The 17,207-nt window shown below is 36.2% G+C and overlaps 1 long non-coding RNA gene across 2 annotated transcripts in view; it reads right to left on the bottom strand.

Annotated features, from left to right (window-relative positions):
- Positions 1 to 17,207, bottom strand: part of LOC103104513 (uncharacterized) — a 51,959-nt gene that overhangs the window by 6,655 nt on the left and 28,097 nt on the right. Inside the window, exons 3-5 of one of the 2 annotated variants that reach the window (XR_008915598.1) lie at positions 4,077 to 4,226; positions 692 to 780; positions 274 to 368 (exon numbers count right to left, since the gene is read on the bottom strand). This is a non-coding gene — a long non-coding RNA (uncharacterized LOC103104513). The remainder of the gene's footprint in view (positions 1 to 273; positions 369 to 691; positions 781 to 4,076; positions 4,227 to 17,207) is intronic. The other variant, XR_008915599.1, reaches the window with a different exon arrangement.

The raw sequence follows: 17,207 nt of genomic DNA on the forward strand, positions 1-17,207 counted from the left end.
AATCAGGGCCCAATTAAAATGATTTAAGCAATTATGCATTTACCCAGTCAGTAGCCAGGACTACAAAAAGTTGCCACATTATGAAAGACAGAATAGGGAGTAGATTATATGAGCCAGGTAAGAGCCAAATTTTGGTACTTAACTGTAAGTATTTTCACGAAAGAGTGTAGATACAAGGAAGGTCTATGTCTTAACATATGTCAAGCATCCCAACCTTGAGTCTCACATTAGGTTCAAGTCTTTTGTATTGGCTTAGAAGTGCATCAATCCTACCTGGATTGGTTCTTCTTTTGATTTTTTTTTTGATCTGTGTGCTCTTTTGGCACTATTCAGGTTAAATCTGTGCTCCTTTTTTGTATTATCTTGTCCTGGAATCAGACAAAATCATTAAGCAAAGTCCCATGAATTTTTTAAAATAATCAGTGGCTTCATTTTTATAGTCTCAAGCTTTTGGGTATGCATTAATATTATAGTAAATATATTTTAAACTTATATTACTGCAAAATCAAAAAAGGTTAAAGAAAATCTCAATACTAGTGATATGTTTCAAATATAAAAAGGAGAGAAAAATAAAGAACTAAAATATTATATTGCACATGCAAGAAAAATATAATAATAAAAAAGGAAAAATATAGCTAATAATCATTGGCACACTGTCAGCTAAGAAAATGTAGAATACAAGGCTTCTCACCAAAAATGAGATCCATTTCCTCTTCATATCTGGCCATGATTCACTGTGAGTACAAGCAAATGAATTTCACAAGGTAACAGTTTTTTTTTCTATAAAGAAGAACAATAGTACCACATGTAATGCACATTCAAAAAGGTATCAATATCCCCAAAATTCACAATAGCCCAATTAATTATAATAGCAAACAAAACCACTATCATATTTCACTTAAGTGGCTGAGATACTATGGGAGAATTTCTACTTGACTGAGATGTGATATCTCACTCCCAATGAGAGAGCTCATTAATTTTGTATAGTCAGGTATATATTCTCCTCCATATGCTTTATCTGATTTTCATTTTCTATCTGAATGGACAAATAAATTTATTTGCTTTTCAATGCATGTATTGCTCACATTGAGCAGGAGAACAGGTGGGTCACCATTTGTTTTCACAAAATTAGCATCAAGTTCAAGTGGGCATGCCCACAAAATCCAAGGCAACCAAGGAAAACCAAGACAAATTTTTCAGGGAAAAAATTGATGAAAACCAAAAATGATGATTAGCAATGTCAATGAAAACCAAGTTATTACTGTAGTCAAAAGGAAACAATTCAAATATACAGTCAGTCAGGACCACATAGAATGTAGAAGTTTCTACATTAAAGGACCAGAAGGTGTGGAAAATGATTTGTCAAAAGTCAAAGGACTTTGGATAACAACCAAGAATCATATACCCAGTGAAAGTGACCATAATCCTCTGGGCTTGGGGCAAATGATATTTAATGAAATGCGAGACTTTCAGGTATTCCTTACAAAAAGATCAGAACTAAAAAGAAAACTCACTGAGCAAATTTGACTCAATAGATGCCTAAAAAAAAAACTGAATACTTAAGGGATTAAATTATTTACATTCCTATTATGGGAAGATGATTAAGATATCTATGATACTTGAGATACTCAAGGTGCTTAAAGTACTCAAGATACTTAAATTAATTTAAAAACTTTATTAGGGTGGTATGAAGGTGTATGCACAGGAAAAAATAGCTTAGCTTATATTTTATCATATAAGAATTAGTAATATATTGTAATTTATTGAGAAGGGAAGCAAGATAGTCAAATTTGCACTTAAGAATAAAAGCATTGATGGTATTGAGCAGCAGACATGTTGAGGAGCTGACACTTCCACATGCTCCCAATCTCTAGTTTATCTGTGTCAAGACTTTGAGAAATTTCCTTTTGGGTGAGATTGGGAAATATTTCTTTTTCCCAGTTGATCTGAGATATCTTGCTTCAAGAGAGAGCTCATTCAATCTATGCATTGCACAGTATATCCTTATATATATATATATATACATATATATATATATATATAACTTCTCTGACTTTCATTTGCTATCTTCTTGGATTTATTCACTTTTAATTTTTAATGGTCTCGTATAACTAACATTTTATTTGAAGAGAGTACATCTTGATGAGTGCATCCCAATTCTAATACATAGTTACATGAGTTATTCTCTGTGACTTTCTCCCTCCCCATTCTCTTTCCATGCTTTTTGCCTTCCTCTACCACATCATCTCTGTCCTCATACTGTCTGTCTCTATCTCATTTACCATTTTTTCTGTGGCTGTTCATTCCTGCACCCTCTGTGTTTTATTAAAATGTGATTGAAACCTCACTCCCCAGTGCCATCATACTCTTTTCTGGCAAGTACACAAGAACTGAGTGCCTGTCTCCATTTCATAATTCCATAATTTACTTAGAAATTCAGTGGCATTCCATTACTTTTAAAATATGCCAACTAGGATAGTGGCTTGAAACTAAGGGTGAAATAATTTCCCTTGGACTAGCAATATTTGATGTAGAGGGGCCAATGAAAAAAATTCTCATCTTGCACCTCCTCCCTGAGGAAGTAGAGCAAGAATCCTCATGGCCCATGTCTTCTCCTGTTTTTCAGGCAAGAATCAAAGTCTCCCTTGAGACTTCAGAGATATCTATTCATGTATCTCTGAATAATATTTGGATAAAACTTCATGGAAATACACATAAACTGCTTGGGCAACACACACACACACATACACACATCTTACGCATTTAATTAGGGTGTTGAAGTAGGTAGAATCTAAATTCCTTCAACCTCTAAGTCTATGATTCTTCTGGGGGTAGAGGGGGAAGGAACTCTAGATGTTGAATAACCATACCACAGATCTTATTTTTCTCTCCCCTTGAATGTGGTAACATTAAATGGTACATAATTTCTGAGAAAATCATTGACAATGATGTTGACTATAACTGTGGGAAAATTGTAACAAAGGGAAGAAAAAACAAATTATATCTAATTAAAATTATTTATGTAACATGCTTGATTTAATATTATTAAAAACCAGCATTTAGCTATGCTATATCACAATAACACTAATGCTAAACAAAATTATTTACATATTTTAGTGTTAATGACTAGTAATTTTGAATAATAATGCTATATAATGCTAATAAAATAATTCATGTGAGATACTTGCTACTAATGATAAATACTAAGAATTAACTATATATAGTATGAACACTATACATGCTTTATCTCATTTGAACCTCCCAGCAACTCTGTAAGGAAGGTAATACTGATAATATTCCTATTTTACAGATGGGGAAATCAAGGCCCAGGCCAAGGGCCACACAACTAGGAGCTGTCAGATTTGTACTCAAATTCAGGTCCTTCAACTCCAAATCCATTCAATAAGTAATTCTGCATAATATTGAATATGTGTTTCATAACTTTGTCATGAATTTTATTTTACAATAATATTCTCTTCCTTTATAATCAGCATCTTGCATGAATCCATCTATGTAGCTGGATAATCTCCTTGAAACTTGAAAAAAAGGAAGGTATATTGATCACAGTTAATCTTTCATGTTGTATAAAAACTCACATTTCCCTTTCTCCACTCCTTGCTGTCCTTCTTTATAAATCTGGATTGAACATGAGATTGATTATCCCCCCCCCCCATTATTGCCCACTGAGCCATTGTGAAGACTAGTGAAAAGTTGAAAAACTATGAATGACTATTGAAAGTCAAAGGAAAAAGACTTGACTTGTAAATGTGATTATATAAAGCTTCCTAAGAGGGAAGGGAAAATGGTGCAAATAAGCATTAATTAAGTGCCTACTCTGAGCCAAGCACTTTAGGGCACAGGTTAACCCATCATCCCAACATGATTAATTTAAGGACATAGATTTAGGGCTGGGGTAGGGTCTTAGTGGATGGTGGTCAACACTTTCATTTTATAAATGAGTTTACTTCATCCCTAAGAGCTTAAGTGACTTGCTCAACAGAATGTGATTGGTAGGATATAGCTAAAGAAGCCCTCAAATTCCTCCATGTATAAGCATCGAAAGATCTATACAATACCTGCACTTGCAGGGATTTTGATTGACAAAATTAGCACACTATGTAATTAATTCATCTGGCGATCCTCATAGAAATACAGTTGAGTGGTCATGACATCTTTTATCAGACAAAGGTAAGACAGGCTTGTTTCAAGTATCAAACTTCTTCAACCTGAAAAGACAATGGCTACGTCAGTCATTATTTTTCAGAGACCAGTATAGATAAAGCTAGAACTAAGATGTAAGTGGCCACTACTCTGGTTCTACTTTACAAGTAACATATAAGACATATTATAGATTATTGAAAGGGAGACATTATATGCAGAGGACTTTGTCCTCAGGGCATATTTGAGTCTCAAGTCCTCATTTGAGGTATGTCTTGTCCAATGAGAAAATTCTACTGGTCTGAGTATCAAGACATCCTTCTTCCTGATTCTTATAGGATCATAGATCTGAAACTAAGAGGTACGTCAGAGGTCATCTAGATCTCTCATTTTACAGAGAGGGAAACTGAAGCTCAGAGTAGTTTAAAGGCTTGCCTTGTCACATAGATAGTTAGTGTCAGAGCAAGAAACTGAGTGAAGAACATAAGATTCAAAGTTCAGCAGTCATTCCTTTTGAAATGAGTACACAGAATAAGGATTTGAACTCAGGTCTTCTGTCTTCAGATCTAGTCTTCTTTTCACTTTGCAACTCCTACCTCAAGTTCCCATCTCTTCACTAAGTTTCTTAATCTTCATGCTTCATTTTCCCCCCTCAGTTTACAATCATCACCTCCTATATGTTCCAAGCCCACAGGGTTTTTGTGAGGCTCAAATAGACCATGTAGGTAAAGTATGTGCAAACTTTATCCAGGAGGTTTTTTATCCAAGGTAATATGCTTGGAAACACCTTGGAGAAATGTCACAGCATTTCTGTTAGTCTCCCAATACTCCCTCTTACCTAAAGAATTCTGATTTACTTTTAACATTCTAAGAACTGCAGATCCCAGAGTCCCCAGAATCTCCTGGTTTTAAGACTATCCCTCAGCCCCATCTCTCCTCCTCTTTTCTATGTCCCTTGTTCCCCTCCATCCAAGTATCACCCCTATAAAAAATGAAACAGGATACACAATGAAGATAAATGCAATTAGGGAAAAAATTGGGATGTTGAAAATAGTATTTGTGCAATGCTGTGGTGATAATTCTGATTCACTAGAAGCTCTAAAAGCAATAAGAAGTTCTAGATCTATATTGTAATGATGTATGAGCCTGGATTCCCTTCCCAAATAAGAATCTGTGGGGTGAATCAGCAGCAAGCTCTTTCAAAGGCAGTAAGCTTTCACAAGAGAACACTGCATTCTTGTAAACGAGCAGTAGCATTTGGAATGGGCTGCAAAGTCAGCAGCTTTGTTTTCAGAATGGACTTCTCCATGTGCCCAGAAGTTACATATTTCATTCTCTTGCCTATTAGGTAATAGGGATTTCTGAAAGATGATGATTGTGATGACTTTGAATAAGATCCTGGCTTAGGAGGACCAGGATCACTATTCTGATTCCATTTAGGTTAAAGGGGATCAAAAGTGATAACTCCAGGCAAAAGATGAAACTGAATTCCTCCCAGCATTAAAGAACAAATGGTTTATTGTACTTATCACTTTCCCAACCAGACTAGGTTAAGTCATATGTTTTTTTATTGTTGCTGTTGAACTCTTTCAGTTGTGTCTGACTCTGACATCCTTTTGGGAGTTTTCTAGGCAAAGATACTGAAATAGTTTCCTTTACCTTCTGAGCTCATTTTACAGTTTAGGAAATGGAGGTAAACAGGATAAGTGACTTGCCCAGGGCTACATATCAATAAGTGTCTGAGGCCAGATTTGAACTCTGGAAGAAGAGTCTTTCTGACTGCAAGCCCAGCATTCTCTCCACTGAGTGACCTAGCTGAGTCTTCAGGTGGTACTTCAGAAAAATTTCAGGTCCTTAGCATTATCATTTCCAAATTTCATGAACTGGATTATGGTGGGAAAAATTTGAGAAATACATAAATACAAGTTATTATTTTTACATAAAATGGTCAAATGACTTTAGCCACAAAAGCAAATATCTATAAAATGAGTTTTTATAAAGTGAATCTCATTTTTAATACATAGGGTTGATTGCAATTTGAAGTAAGCTTTCAGAGAAAGGTGAAAAGACACTGTTGTGGAAAGAGCACTAGATTTGGAATCAGAGAATCTGGACCTGCAATCTGGATCTGCTACTATCTGATTGGCCTCTAGCAAATCCTCTCCCTTCTCCTGGTCCCAACTTACACATTTATAAAAAGAAAGATTTGTATTAGACAATCTCTAAGGTCCCTTCCTATTCTAAATCCTACAAATCATTTTGAAACCTATTTGATCTCTAATGATCAGTTTTCTAACCATATATATTTATACATTAAATTTAGGTAATTTTTTCCCTGAACTTTAATTACATGATAAAAAGGTTCTTTACTTAGTTTGATTTTATTCCCTTACTTTCTCTCCCCTCTTCCCCTCCCATCCTCTTCCCTCTTCTTCCCTTTCCTTCCCTCCTTTCCCTTCACATTCCCTCCTCTCTCTCTCCCTCCCTCCTCCCTTTTTTCTTTCTCTTTGTTTCTTTGTTTCCCTCTCTCCCTCCCTCTCTCTGTCTCTCTCTCTTCCTATTATATTTTCATCATTTCTTCAGTGGATGGGGTGGAAAGTTGAAAGGGAGAAAAAGATAGATAAATATTAGAGAGGAAAAAAATACTACTCTCTGCAACCAAATGTCTCAATTTGTAGAATGCAAGTATTGAGGAACATTTTGGCTGGGGGGAAAAAAATACTTACTTTGATTATTGCTTTTTTAATCATAAAAAACATCATGACACTTTATTATTTGGAGAGTATAAACTGGAGTCTTGCCATTCAGTCATGGGGTGTCTTGGTTCTCCATGGTACTAACATGACCTGTAGTACACTTATGGGGAACCTAGCCAACTTCCCTGGAGACACTGGGTGTGGTGTACATGCTCTAAGGGGAGATGTGGGCTTCCCACAGCACATACTTGAATACATTCCTGTTCTAACTAAAATAACTGAAAGAATGATTTAACCTTTTATGAAAGCTCAGCTGCAACTAACATACCCCCTGTCTGAATTGGGCACATCTGTGTATACTTATTTATTCTGATTGAATACCAACAGCATGCTGGTTATTGGATGGGATTTGGAAATAAGAACAGTCCTGGCACAGTAGGAATTGAGGAGTGTAACTGCAGGTCTTTGAGTTGATATATACCATTAATAGAAATATTTAAAAAGAGAGGGAAGGACTGGAAGGTGAGTCTGTCAGTGCTGCCTCTAAATGGATGGAAATTAAGGAGACAAAGCTAAAATTAGAGCCTTGGATCCAGTGTGATTTTCATCCCTAACCACTACAACTAATAATATATTTTATATAAATGACATATTCTAATATGTATTATTAGGCATTGCACAAAACAAATGTTAAAAAACATAATTTTATGTGTATTATTTAGTATTTTATGTATCATATAAATATATAACTATAATATGCATATACACAATATAAATTTATAAATATATATCATATGTACTTATAAATGTATGTAATCTTCTCTCCATCATTTTCTTAAGTACTGACAATCAACAAAACAATAAATCCTTTGGCTTTTACTGATTTCTGAGGTGAAAATGTTCCCACTGAAAATTTAACAATCAATGCTCCCAAGTCAGTTTAAGTTACTCCAATACTCCCTTGAAGGGCTTCAAATTCATGCCATGTTAAGACTGATTTAAGGCAACTGGGGATTTTCAGCCTGAAGAATGCCTAATGAAGACAGGATAGCCTTCTTCAAGTATCTGAAGGACTTTCATATGGAAGAATGAAACTTGTTCTATTAGTTTCAAGCAAACAGAACTGCCAAAGGGCAGATGTTAGAAAGAAGTAGACATTGCATAAGGAAAAACTCCCTAATAATACAGAGTTATCTCAAAATGAATTGGGTTACTTCAGAAGGTAAGAGGTTCCTCCTCTTTGGAAATCTTCAAGAAAAAACTGAATAAACAATTTGTGGCATATGATTGTGATGGAATGCTACTGTGGCATAAGAAATTAACTTAACCTCCATTGTCTAGCCCCATGTTGGCAAATCTATGGCACATGTGCTAGAGCATTCTGGAGAACTAAAATTATCCCTACTTAACACTTAGTAAGCCACTAAGTAAGAGAGTTCACAAGCCATTTACTAGGGAAAAAAAGTTCACACCAACAAAGGCCAAAAACAAAAGTCTTTATCTTCATTGGCGCTTAGGTGAGATACTCTCTTTAGCGTAAGCTTTGATGAAATTCTTGACAATTTAGCCTCATGTGTGCTGAACATTCTCAGAAGATTTTTCAGTGTCTCTTGGCTATTCAGATTTCAGATTCCTAATTAGGTCTTTGGATTCTGGTGAGATTTGCTTTTGGATTTGCATTCTCAGTCTGGAGGAATTAAGATTAAGGTATTTGTACCTAGGGAATTTTTTTCTACCTCTTACCTATATTTCCCACTTTCATAGTTCTACCATGCTATAGATAAAAACTGCTTACAGTCATTTTGACTGGAAAGTTGATTATTTTTATAAACAGAGACCATGATAACTTTTTTAAAATTCTTATATTTGTTAAACTCATTTCAATTACATATATAAGCTATTTGACCAATATGTTAACCTTTAAAGATTTTTTTTAAACCAGTAAGGAATCTAGTATGTAAATTTTGCCTTGCAACTTTGTGTCTTTTGCAAATTCAATAACATTCCAACCAAGTCTTTATCCAAGCCCTTGATAAGAGTGTTAAATAGCAAAGAACTAATCACACATCTCTAGAACTCCACTACAGATTTCTCCAAGTTGACATTGAGCCAAAGAAAATGACAATTTAATACATTCAAACAGTTCTATATCTACTTATCTAGATTATCACTCAAAAAATTATGACCTACTTTGCCATGTTCTTCCTATAGTGCCATGCTGTCCCCTATAAATATTATGAAGTCATTAAAGAGAGATAGATAAAAAATCAACTACCTAGTTTCTGTCTTAGCCATGCCAACAGCTCCATTCAGGGATGGATGCTCCTGAAAGGGGAAAAAATGACTGGGAAAGTTTTGTTTTGTTTTCTGTAGATTGCTAGCCTAATGGATGTAAAAGCCTTCTGCTTTCTGAAAGAGCTATTAATCAATTTGGAAAGTCTGGAAATTTGAGTTAAAAGAGAAAAAATCTACTCTTCTCATGAAGTGGCAACAATTGCCAAGGTGAAGGCAGAAAATGGAATCATAGAAGTATTCCCCAAATAGAAAGCTTTCCAGCACTTAAGGAGTTAATAATCTAACCACCTTGCAGCCCTAAAATAATCTATACTTTTTCTATTGTGAGGACCCTTTGAAGGTCTGGTTAGAAAGCACTTGGAGAGCTAAGAAGGGTCATTAATCCCAACCAATGTATGTTTCTAAGAACAGTGAAATGTTAAAATACTCTGAAGTCTATTGTCCAAATAAACATTAGGGCATGACAAATAATTCAGGAACATGTTAGGAGCTACAGAGCTTCTCTCACTCTGTTTCTGTTTCTACTCATTTTTGCCTACTTTTGTGTGTGCAGAAATGTGCATTCTAATTGCATACCTGTGCCTGTCTCTGTGTTTCTCTTTCTACTTCATTTCCTGTACTTTGACTGCTCTTTTTCTCTTTCTCTTTTTTTCTTGACCTTCAATTTCCACTTCCTTTAACTGGCCATAAAATAAAATTATGACATATTTCAAAATGCCTATTGTATTTATCAAATGGAATTTTCCCCTTCTTAATTTTAAAAGCAGTTAAATTCAAGCTTTTATGTATCTCGTCTGCTTAAAAAGAATCTGTAACAAAATCAAGCTGCTTTTCTTCTCCCAGTTCTCTTCATTTTTTTTTCTTTTGCGTGACTTTTCATTTGTTTCTTTCTTTGTCACTATCATTTGCTATCAATAGCCAGATATTGCATTGAAGAGTGCCATACCTGGAGTGAGGAAGATTCATCTCCCTGAGTTCAAATCTGGACTCACACACTGACTAGCTGTGTGACTTCTGGGCAAGTCACTTAACTCTGCCTCAGTTCTCATCTGTAAAATGAGGTAGAGAAGGAAATGACAAACCAATCTAGCATCTCTGCCCCCCCCCCAAATCCTCCAAATAGTCATGAAGAGTTGGACATGTCTGAACAACAAGAAATCATTTGATAGGTCATAGATCTGGGGCTTGTCACTTTTTTGTATTAAGGCATTCTAATGAAAGCTATGGACACCTCATGATAAAGTATATGTGTGTATTATATTATGCCATGTTATATTAGATTTCATATATATACATACACTCATGCAATATATACATACACATATGTATATGCATATATAATATACACACACACATACACATTGCTGAATTGCTGACTTTCCATGCACTTTTCTATCTCTTCCCTAGATGCCTTCTTCCCACATTGGAGATTCCTCCATACCAGCCTCTTTCTCCTCCCTCCTTTGATTGTAGAGCTCCTCATTACAGCTTCCATTTGAGACAGATCCCATTCCAATCGGGAGCACTTCTAACCCAGGTTAGCTCCTTCTACCCCCTCACCCCCTTCAACTCCCTTTAATGTGTTTTCTTCCCACGTTAGAATATAAACTCTGTAAGGGCAGGGACTGTCTTTCTTTTTGTTTATATTTTTATTTCCAGTGCTTAGAACAGTGCCTGGCACAAAGTAATTGCTTAAGAAATGAATTATTTCTCTCAATATAATTATATTGAAGTATCATTACTGTGTGGAGAGAAAAGAATTAATTTGCTCTTCTCAGAATGGTGTGACAGAGGCTGGCACTAAAGAAAAATACCAGGTTGAAGAGTGTGTGGAACTGATCGCCTTGATGGGGTAGGGGCCCCAGGAGATTGGAATCTTGAGGAGAGTAGAAGATTCTGGCTGGAAGAACAGTTGGTCTCTCAGTCTAGAGAAGTTGGAGAGAGAAGGTAGAATAAGACTGTCTCCTTAGGGTTACCCACTTTTTCCTGCTTGTGACTGGAAGTCTTTCCCCTTAACACTTCCCACTTGAAGGGACTCAGAGAAGAGAAACCTGAGAAAAGGCATTTTGAATCTCTGTCAGACTTTACCTCAGCTCCTGTTGACCTGGGTCTGAACTGTGGCCAAGGGGCCAAACCTAGGGTCAGTCAACCTGACTTTCTCTCAGGGAGCTCAGGCTGCCAAAGCCTGAGTTCCCCCCAAACTTGAGGAGGGAGGTAAAAGGGTTTAATATAGAGACAGGGACCCCTTTTTCACACTTTCCTTTCCCATTCTTTCCCTGTCAGTTATTCCTTTGGATTAACCTGATTGAGTTGACATTAAAATAGTTATCTTTTTCCCTAAGCTGTGAATCAAGTGTGAGTGAATAGATCAAGGGGAGACCCTTTGGTCTCTAGTAGTGGAAGGGGGACAAGAGTCAATCTGGGAAAGCAGCCATAGCTAAGGAAGGAAGGCAGAAGGGAGAAAATCTTCAAACCCCCTCTCCTCTCTCTCTGAGCCAACTCTAAACATCAGCTGTCTCCCCTGAACCCCACTTTGAGAAGGGATGTCTCCTCTCTTTTCCTCTCTCTATATATACTGAAAGACTTGACCTCCCCTCAACTACAACAGAGACCACGGACTCTTCCCTCCAGAATCTTCTACTCTCCTCAAGATTCCAATCTTCTGGGGCCCCTCCCCCATCAAGGTGATCAATTCCACACACTCTTCAGCCTGGCACTTTTCTTTTCTTTAGTGCCAGTCTCTGTCACAATGGGAACCTCAAGGATTTTCTCTTATTGCCACACACCTAGTGAGTTGGGAGGCCTCTAAGCTGAAGAAAGCAGAGCATTATGTTATCCTACCTCCTAATCTTCTCTGATCTTTAGGAGCCAAAGCTTATGCTATGCAACTTGTTGCTTTATGATTGAGAAAAACTTGGAAAGAAATACACAGAATAATGAAAGAAGAAATGAGTACAAGCAAGAGAATATTATGCCCACCTATAGAATTATTGCTAGAAACACAAAGTGTGAATGTTCCTTCCAGAAAGTGAATGAAAAAGTGAAAAAATGAAAGACTTAATTTATGTGAACATGTTGGTCTTCTAGACAATACCTTTCACTGTTCAGGGGTGGGTAGAAATGGGGCTGGGGTATTTGTGGACAGGATTTATTATGTTGCTATGAAGAAAAGTAAGCTAAACATATAAGAGTTATAATATCATTTATGTACAGTCTTCTTTTTCTTTGTAAGTGGAAATGCTAATTTTATTTGGTTTTATAAAATTTGAAATTAAAAAAAAACAAAATAGGGAAAAATTCAAGACATCAATTCTTAATCTGAGATCCATAGACTGCTTGGAAATCAGCAGATGGATGTTAGAGGATCCATGAACTTGGTAGGAAAAAAAGATCTCTAGTTTCACTAACTTCTAACTTAAAATTAGCATTTCTTTCAATTATGAATATAGGCAATTACTCTGAGCTTATTATTCTGAGAAGGCTTCATCATATTGTCAAAGGAATCTATGACACTCCCCACAAAAGAACATTAAGAATCTCTGCTATAAAATGATCATGACATATCCTGGGGGTTCAGGTCTAAGGGATTTACATTCTTGGCTAGTAAGATCTTCCAGGTGCTGGTATTGTGTGGGTTGTATCCAGGCTCAGAACATTGCAGAGCCTATTAAAGAAGAAATGTAATCATTCAATACAGTTCAACCTAACTATTCACAAAGGGGGGGGGGAGCTATGTGAAGGAACAATTCTTTGATATACAGTTAATTGAATGGATAATTCATAGAACTCATCTGTCAGGGTTGACCCTGTATTTTTGGGAAGCCATAGAAAAGGCATAATGAGCTGAACCCAGAAATAATTAGGAGGAAAAGAGGGAGCCAGATTGTGTTTAGGAAAGTACACAGTGTTTTCAATGACCCCAACTGGAAGAAAGGCTTTTCCCCTCCCAATATCATCTTAGTGATATTATATGGCAATAATAATAGTCTCCAAAAAATTAAAATTTTAAGTCACCCAAAGGGCAGGGAAGAGATACATGGTAGGTAGCAGTAGAATGGCATATGTTACTAATAAAGAATTATACAGAAGAATTAGAATTAATTCATCATTAGAGAGATGTATACTGGAAAACTGAATTGGACCAGCCATGAAGTAGCAGCAAAGAATAACAAGTGGACAGCCATGTCTGCTCTATTAGGGTTCATGCCTCATGAAGAAATCTAAAGCAAAGGTTCTTAACATTTTTGTGTGTCATGGGCCCCTTTGGTGGTTTGACAATACTCATGTATTCCTCAGAATAACGTCTTCTACATAATTGAAGGAAGTGCTAAATTTCAACTAGAGGCTAGTAAAAGTAAAGATGTAATTTTTAGAGGGTTTATGGGCCCAAAGCAATTAAAAGCATTTATTTAGTACTTAATATTTGCCAGGCAATGTGCTCTAATCCCAAATTTAGAACCACTGATCTAGAAAATGGCTCTTTTTATCTTGATTGGATATCCCGTGGAGGCTTTCTAATAGGCTTATCATAGGAAGGCAACTCTGAGGCCATTGAATCCACCTCCTTCCCTTTAAAAGGAAGTGACTAAGGCTGCATTGTAGATGGGTTGCTATTGGCTCATTTGGAGGGAGTAGTCCCATTGAGGAGATCACAACTCCACATAAGTATTGAGAAGGAAGTAGGAACCCCAGTACCAGTTTTTGGTAATTGCATGTTGTCTCCCTGTTTAGTTAGGGATGTGAGGAAAAGGGCAGGTTTGTGGCCACCATTTTGAGAGCCAATATTGTAGGGAGCAGTCATTATGCTTAAAGTAGGGGTTATAAACCATTTTTTTCCAGTGTAATGAACCCTTGGTCAAGCCTATGGATCCCTTTTCAGAATAATATTTTAAAATACATTAAATAAAATAGATTATAGAGGAAACCAATAATTTTAAAACATGCATATCAAGCTATTTAAAGTAAAATGAGTGCTTGAAATCTATCAGGGGATATATGGATCATAGATAAAGAACCCTTTGTCTAAAGACAGTGCAACAAAGGAACAAGGACAGGATTCTGAGTAAAAAACACTGGGTTTGAATCTATTTGCTACCAATGTGACCCTGGTAGTCATCCAAACTCCTTGGGCCCCAGTTTATTCCATCTTTAAATTAAATGACCTATGAGACTCCTTCCCTCTCAGAGGTGTTATCTCATTTACAGTAAATTCTTGATAAAACAGTAAACCCTATGAAGTTTGTAACATGGATCTTTCTAGTCTCAGGACAGCACTGAAGCCCTGACCAATTTAGCATGTCACTCCTTTTACCTTTCTGATTTTGCTGTGTTCTACTCAAATAATGCAAAATTAAAAAAAAAAATCCTCAATAAAATCACGTTTCTGTTGTTGGATTTTTTTCCCATCTTCAAATGATATGAATGCTTCTTTGAGCAAGAATTTAAACAAAATAAGAGCCATATTATGTTCCTACCACATTCCCTTCACCAAGTTATGGCTCAGAGGGAGTATTTCCACCAATTTCTTACTGCTTTGTCTTCTGAGAATGAATGCTTCTATTGCACTTTTGAAAACACTTGATGAAAACAATGCCCATGGGATATATTTTGTAAAGCAAGGACATGATCCTGGACTGATTTTTCTGATGAGGAAATAAAACTCCACTGACAGGTTAAATAACCCAGCAGGGGTGTGATTTAATGAGCATTTGCACTTCCAGCTACTCTAGTATCCTGCCAATTCTTGCCTCTCCAACCCAGGAAATGGTGCTCGTAGGTGAAGAATAATGGAGATATTACCTAGATGGGACCAGGAAGACATTATGTTAAATCTCACTAAACTGCTGCCCTAGATGAACTCCTGACTATATGATTCAGGTGTCTGGTGCCAAATTAGACTCAGACAGGAGGAAATAGTTAAGCTTATTCTGCTTGTTCTAGTTGAGGGCTGATCAGGGACCAGGAGTTAAAAGTGAGAGAGCCTGAGATATTGAAGCCCTTAAACAAAGTGGAGAGAGTAGTCTCTTTTAGGAAAGAAATGTATGTCTCAGTCTAAACCATATGAACTCTTAACATCCCTTCAAATTTTATTATTCTAAAACCTTTATTGTATAATCACATTTGCTTGTAGATTAAACCTTGAAAAGTGTGTATGAGAGGCATAATTTACTAATTGTCAAGAATTTGAGAGAGACAAATTTCCAGACTTTTTTTTATGAGTAGATGATTCTAATTAAGACTCTTAACAATGCTATTTTTAAATTCTCCAGGCCTTGAAATTGAGCTAATCCTTTTTTCTAAGTCAATGGCTCTGAAGCCTGAATAAATACAACTATACATTTTTTATGTACCTTTCTTTGGAGTGCAGCTACTAATAACTCACATTTCCACAGTACCTAAAGGTTTATAAAACACTCTCTTTACAACTACCCTGTGAGGTAAGGATTATATATTAATAGCATTTCCATTTTTCAGATGAGGAAACTAAGGCTCTAATAAGTTAAATCAATAGAGTTGGAATTCATGTCTCTGTCTTCTGACTTCAAACAGTGATCATTTTCATTATGCCTCAGTGACTCAATTCAATTAAATAAACATTTTGTAAGCATTTACTATGGGCATTATTCTGGATTGGGTCTTGGAGAGAAAGATTTTAAAAGAGAAAGGGAATAAACACGTATATGGTCCCTACTATGTTCCAGGCACATTTTTTTTCTCATCAGATATTACCTTATTGATCCCTATAACAACACTGTGAAGTTGGTGTTATCATTATCCCCATTTTACAGTTGAGGAAAGTGAGGCAAATAGAGTCATGTGATTTACCCAAGGTCATATAGTTGGCTACTATATGTGGCTGAATTTGAGCTCAGATCTTCTTGAGTATGTATAAGAGTAGAATAATTTGAAATTTCTCTTCCTATGTTTCTAGCCTCCCTACATATTATTCCCCTCTATATGCTCTGCTGTACAATGACCCTGGCCTCCTTGCTCTTTCATACATAAGACACTCCGATCTTTTGATTCTTAAATGCTTTCAAAGACTGCCTTTCATGTTTGGAATTCTTTCCCTCCTCATCTCCACCTTCTGGCTTCCTCTGCTTCCTTCAAGGCTCAGCTATAGTCCTACCTTCTACAAATAGTCTCTCCTAATATTTCATTTTAGTGCCTTCCCTCTGAGATTACCCCCAATTTATCCCATTTGTATTTTGTTTGTTCATAGACTGTGAACTTCTGAAGAACACAGATCATTTTTTAAACCTTTCTTTGTATTCCCCAACATTTAGTAACATAGAAGGTGCTTCATAAATGCTAATTGACTGACTGAAACAAGGTTGAAAAAGCAGTTTTTAACTGGTTAATTAACATTCAGTATGCACTTACTAGGTGCCACCCACTGTACTAAGCCCAGAAAGGCTAAAATATGATTTGAGGAAATTCATGTCTGAATGTGGGAAAAACATGTAAACAACTATGAACATACAAGATGAATACAGTGTAATTGAGAGATGACTGCAGAGAGATACAATGAAGGAAATGGTATAATTTTATAAGATAAGAGTATAATGAAAGAAATAAATGTAAGCATATATAGAACAAGAACCAGCCCAAGCTGAAAAAGCATTCTCATTGGCTCTTCTTTTTTCCTCTCTGGACAAGGTCCAATTGGATTGGTTCCCCCAGGGCATGCTGACCCACTTGTCTCATACGCTTTTCTCTTTTGTTACAATGCACATATATAAAAACTATAATCTAAAATAGAATATGATATGCATGTAGTATGAGAAAATATAATAATTAAAATTAAATTATGAGGCTGATAGTAGCTTTAATAACTTTGTTAAATCAAAGTAGCAGTAGTAAAGAGAGGGAAAGCTAGGGAAGAGGGAGAGAAATATTTAGGTCCCCAATCTATTGGCCACCATGATGGATTGAAGCTGAGCACCAACAAGAGTTCCTCTAGGTTCTACACTCCATCCAGAAGACCCCTGGCAGGCTCCTGGATCTCTCCTTATAAGTTGTTTTCTCTACCCACTAGCTCTCACATGTCATGTCTAA

The sequence above is a fragment of the Monodelphis domestica genome, chromosome 1 (assembly GCF_027887165.1).
Source record: "Monodelphis domestica isolate mMonDom1 chromosome 1, mMonDom1.pri, whole genome shotgun sequence".
Lineage (NCBI taxonomy): Eukaryota > Metazoa > Chordata > Mammalia > Didelphimorphia > Didelphidae > Monodelphis > Monodelphis domestica.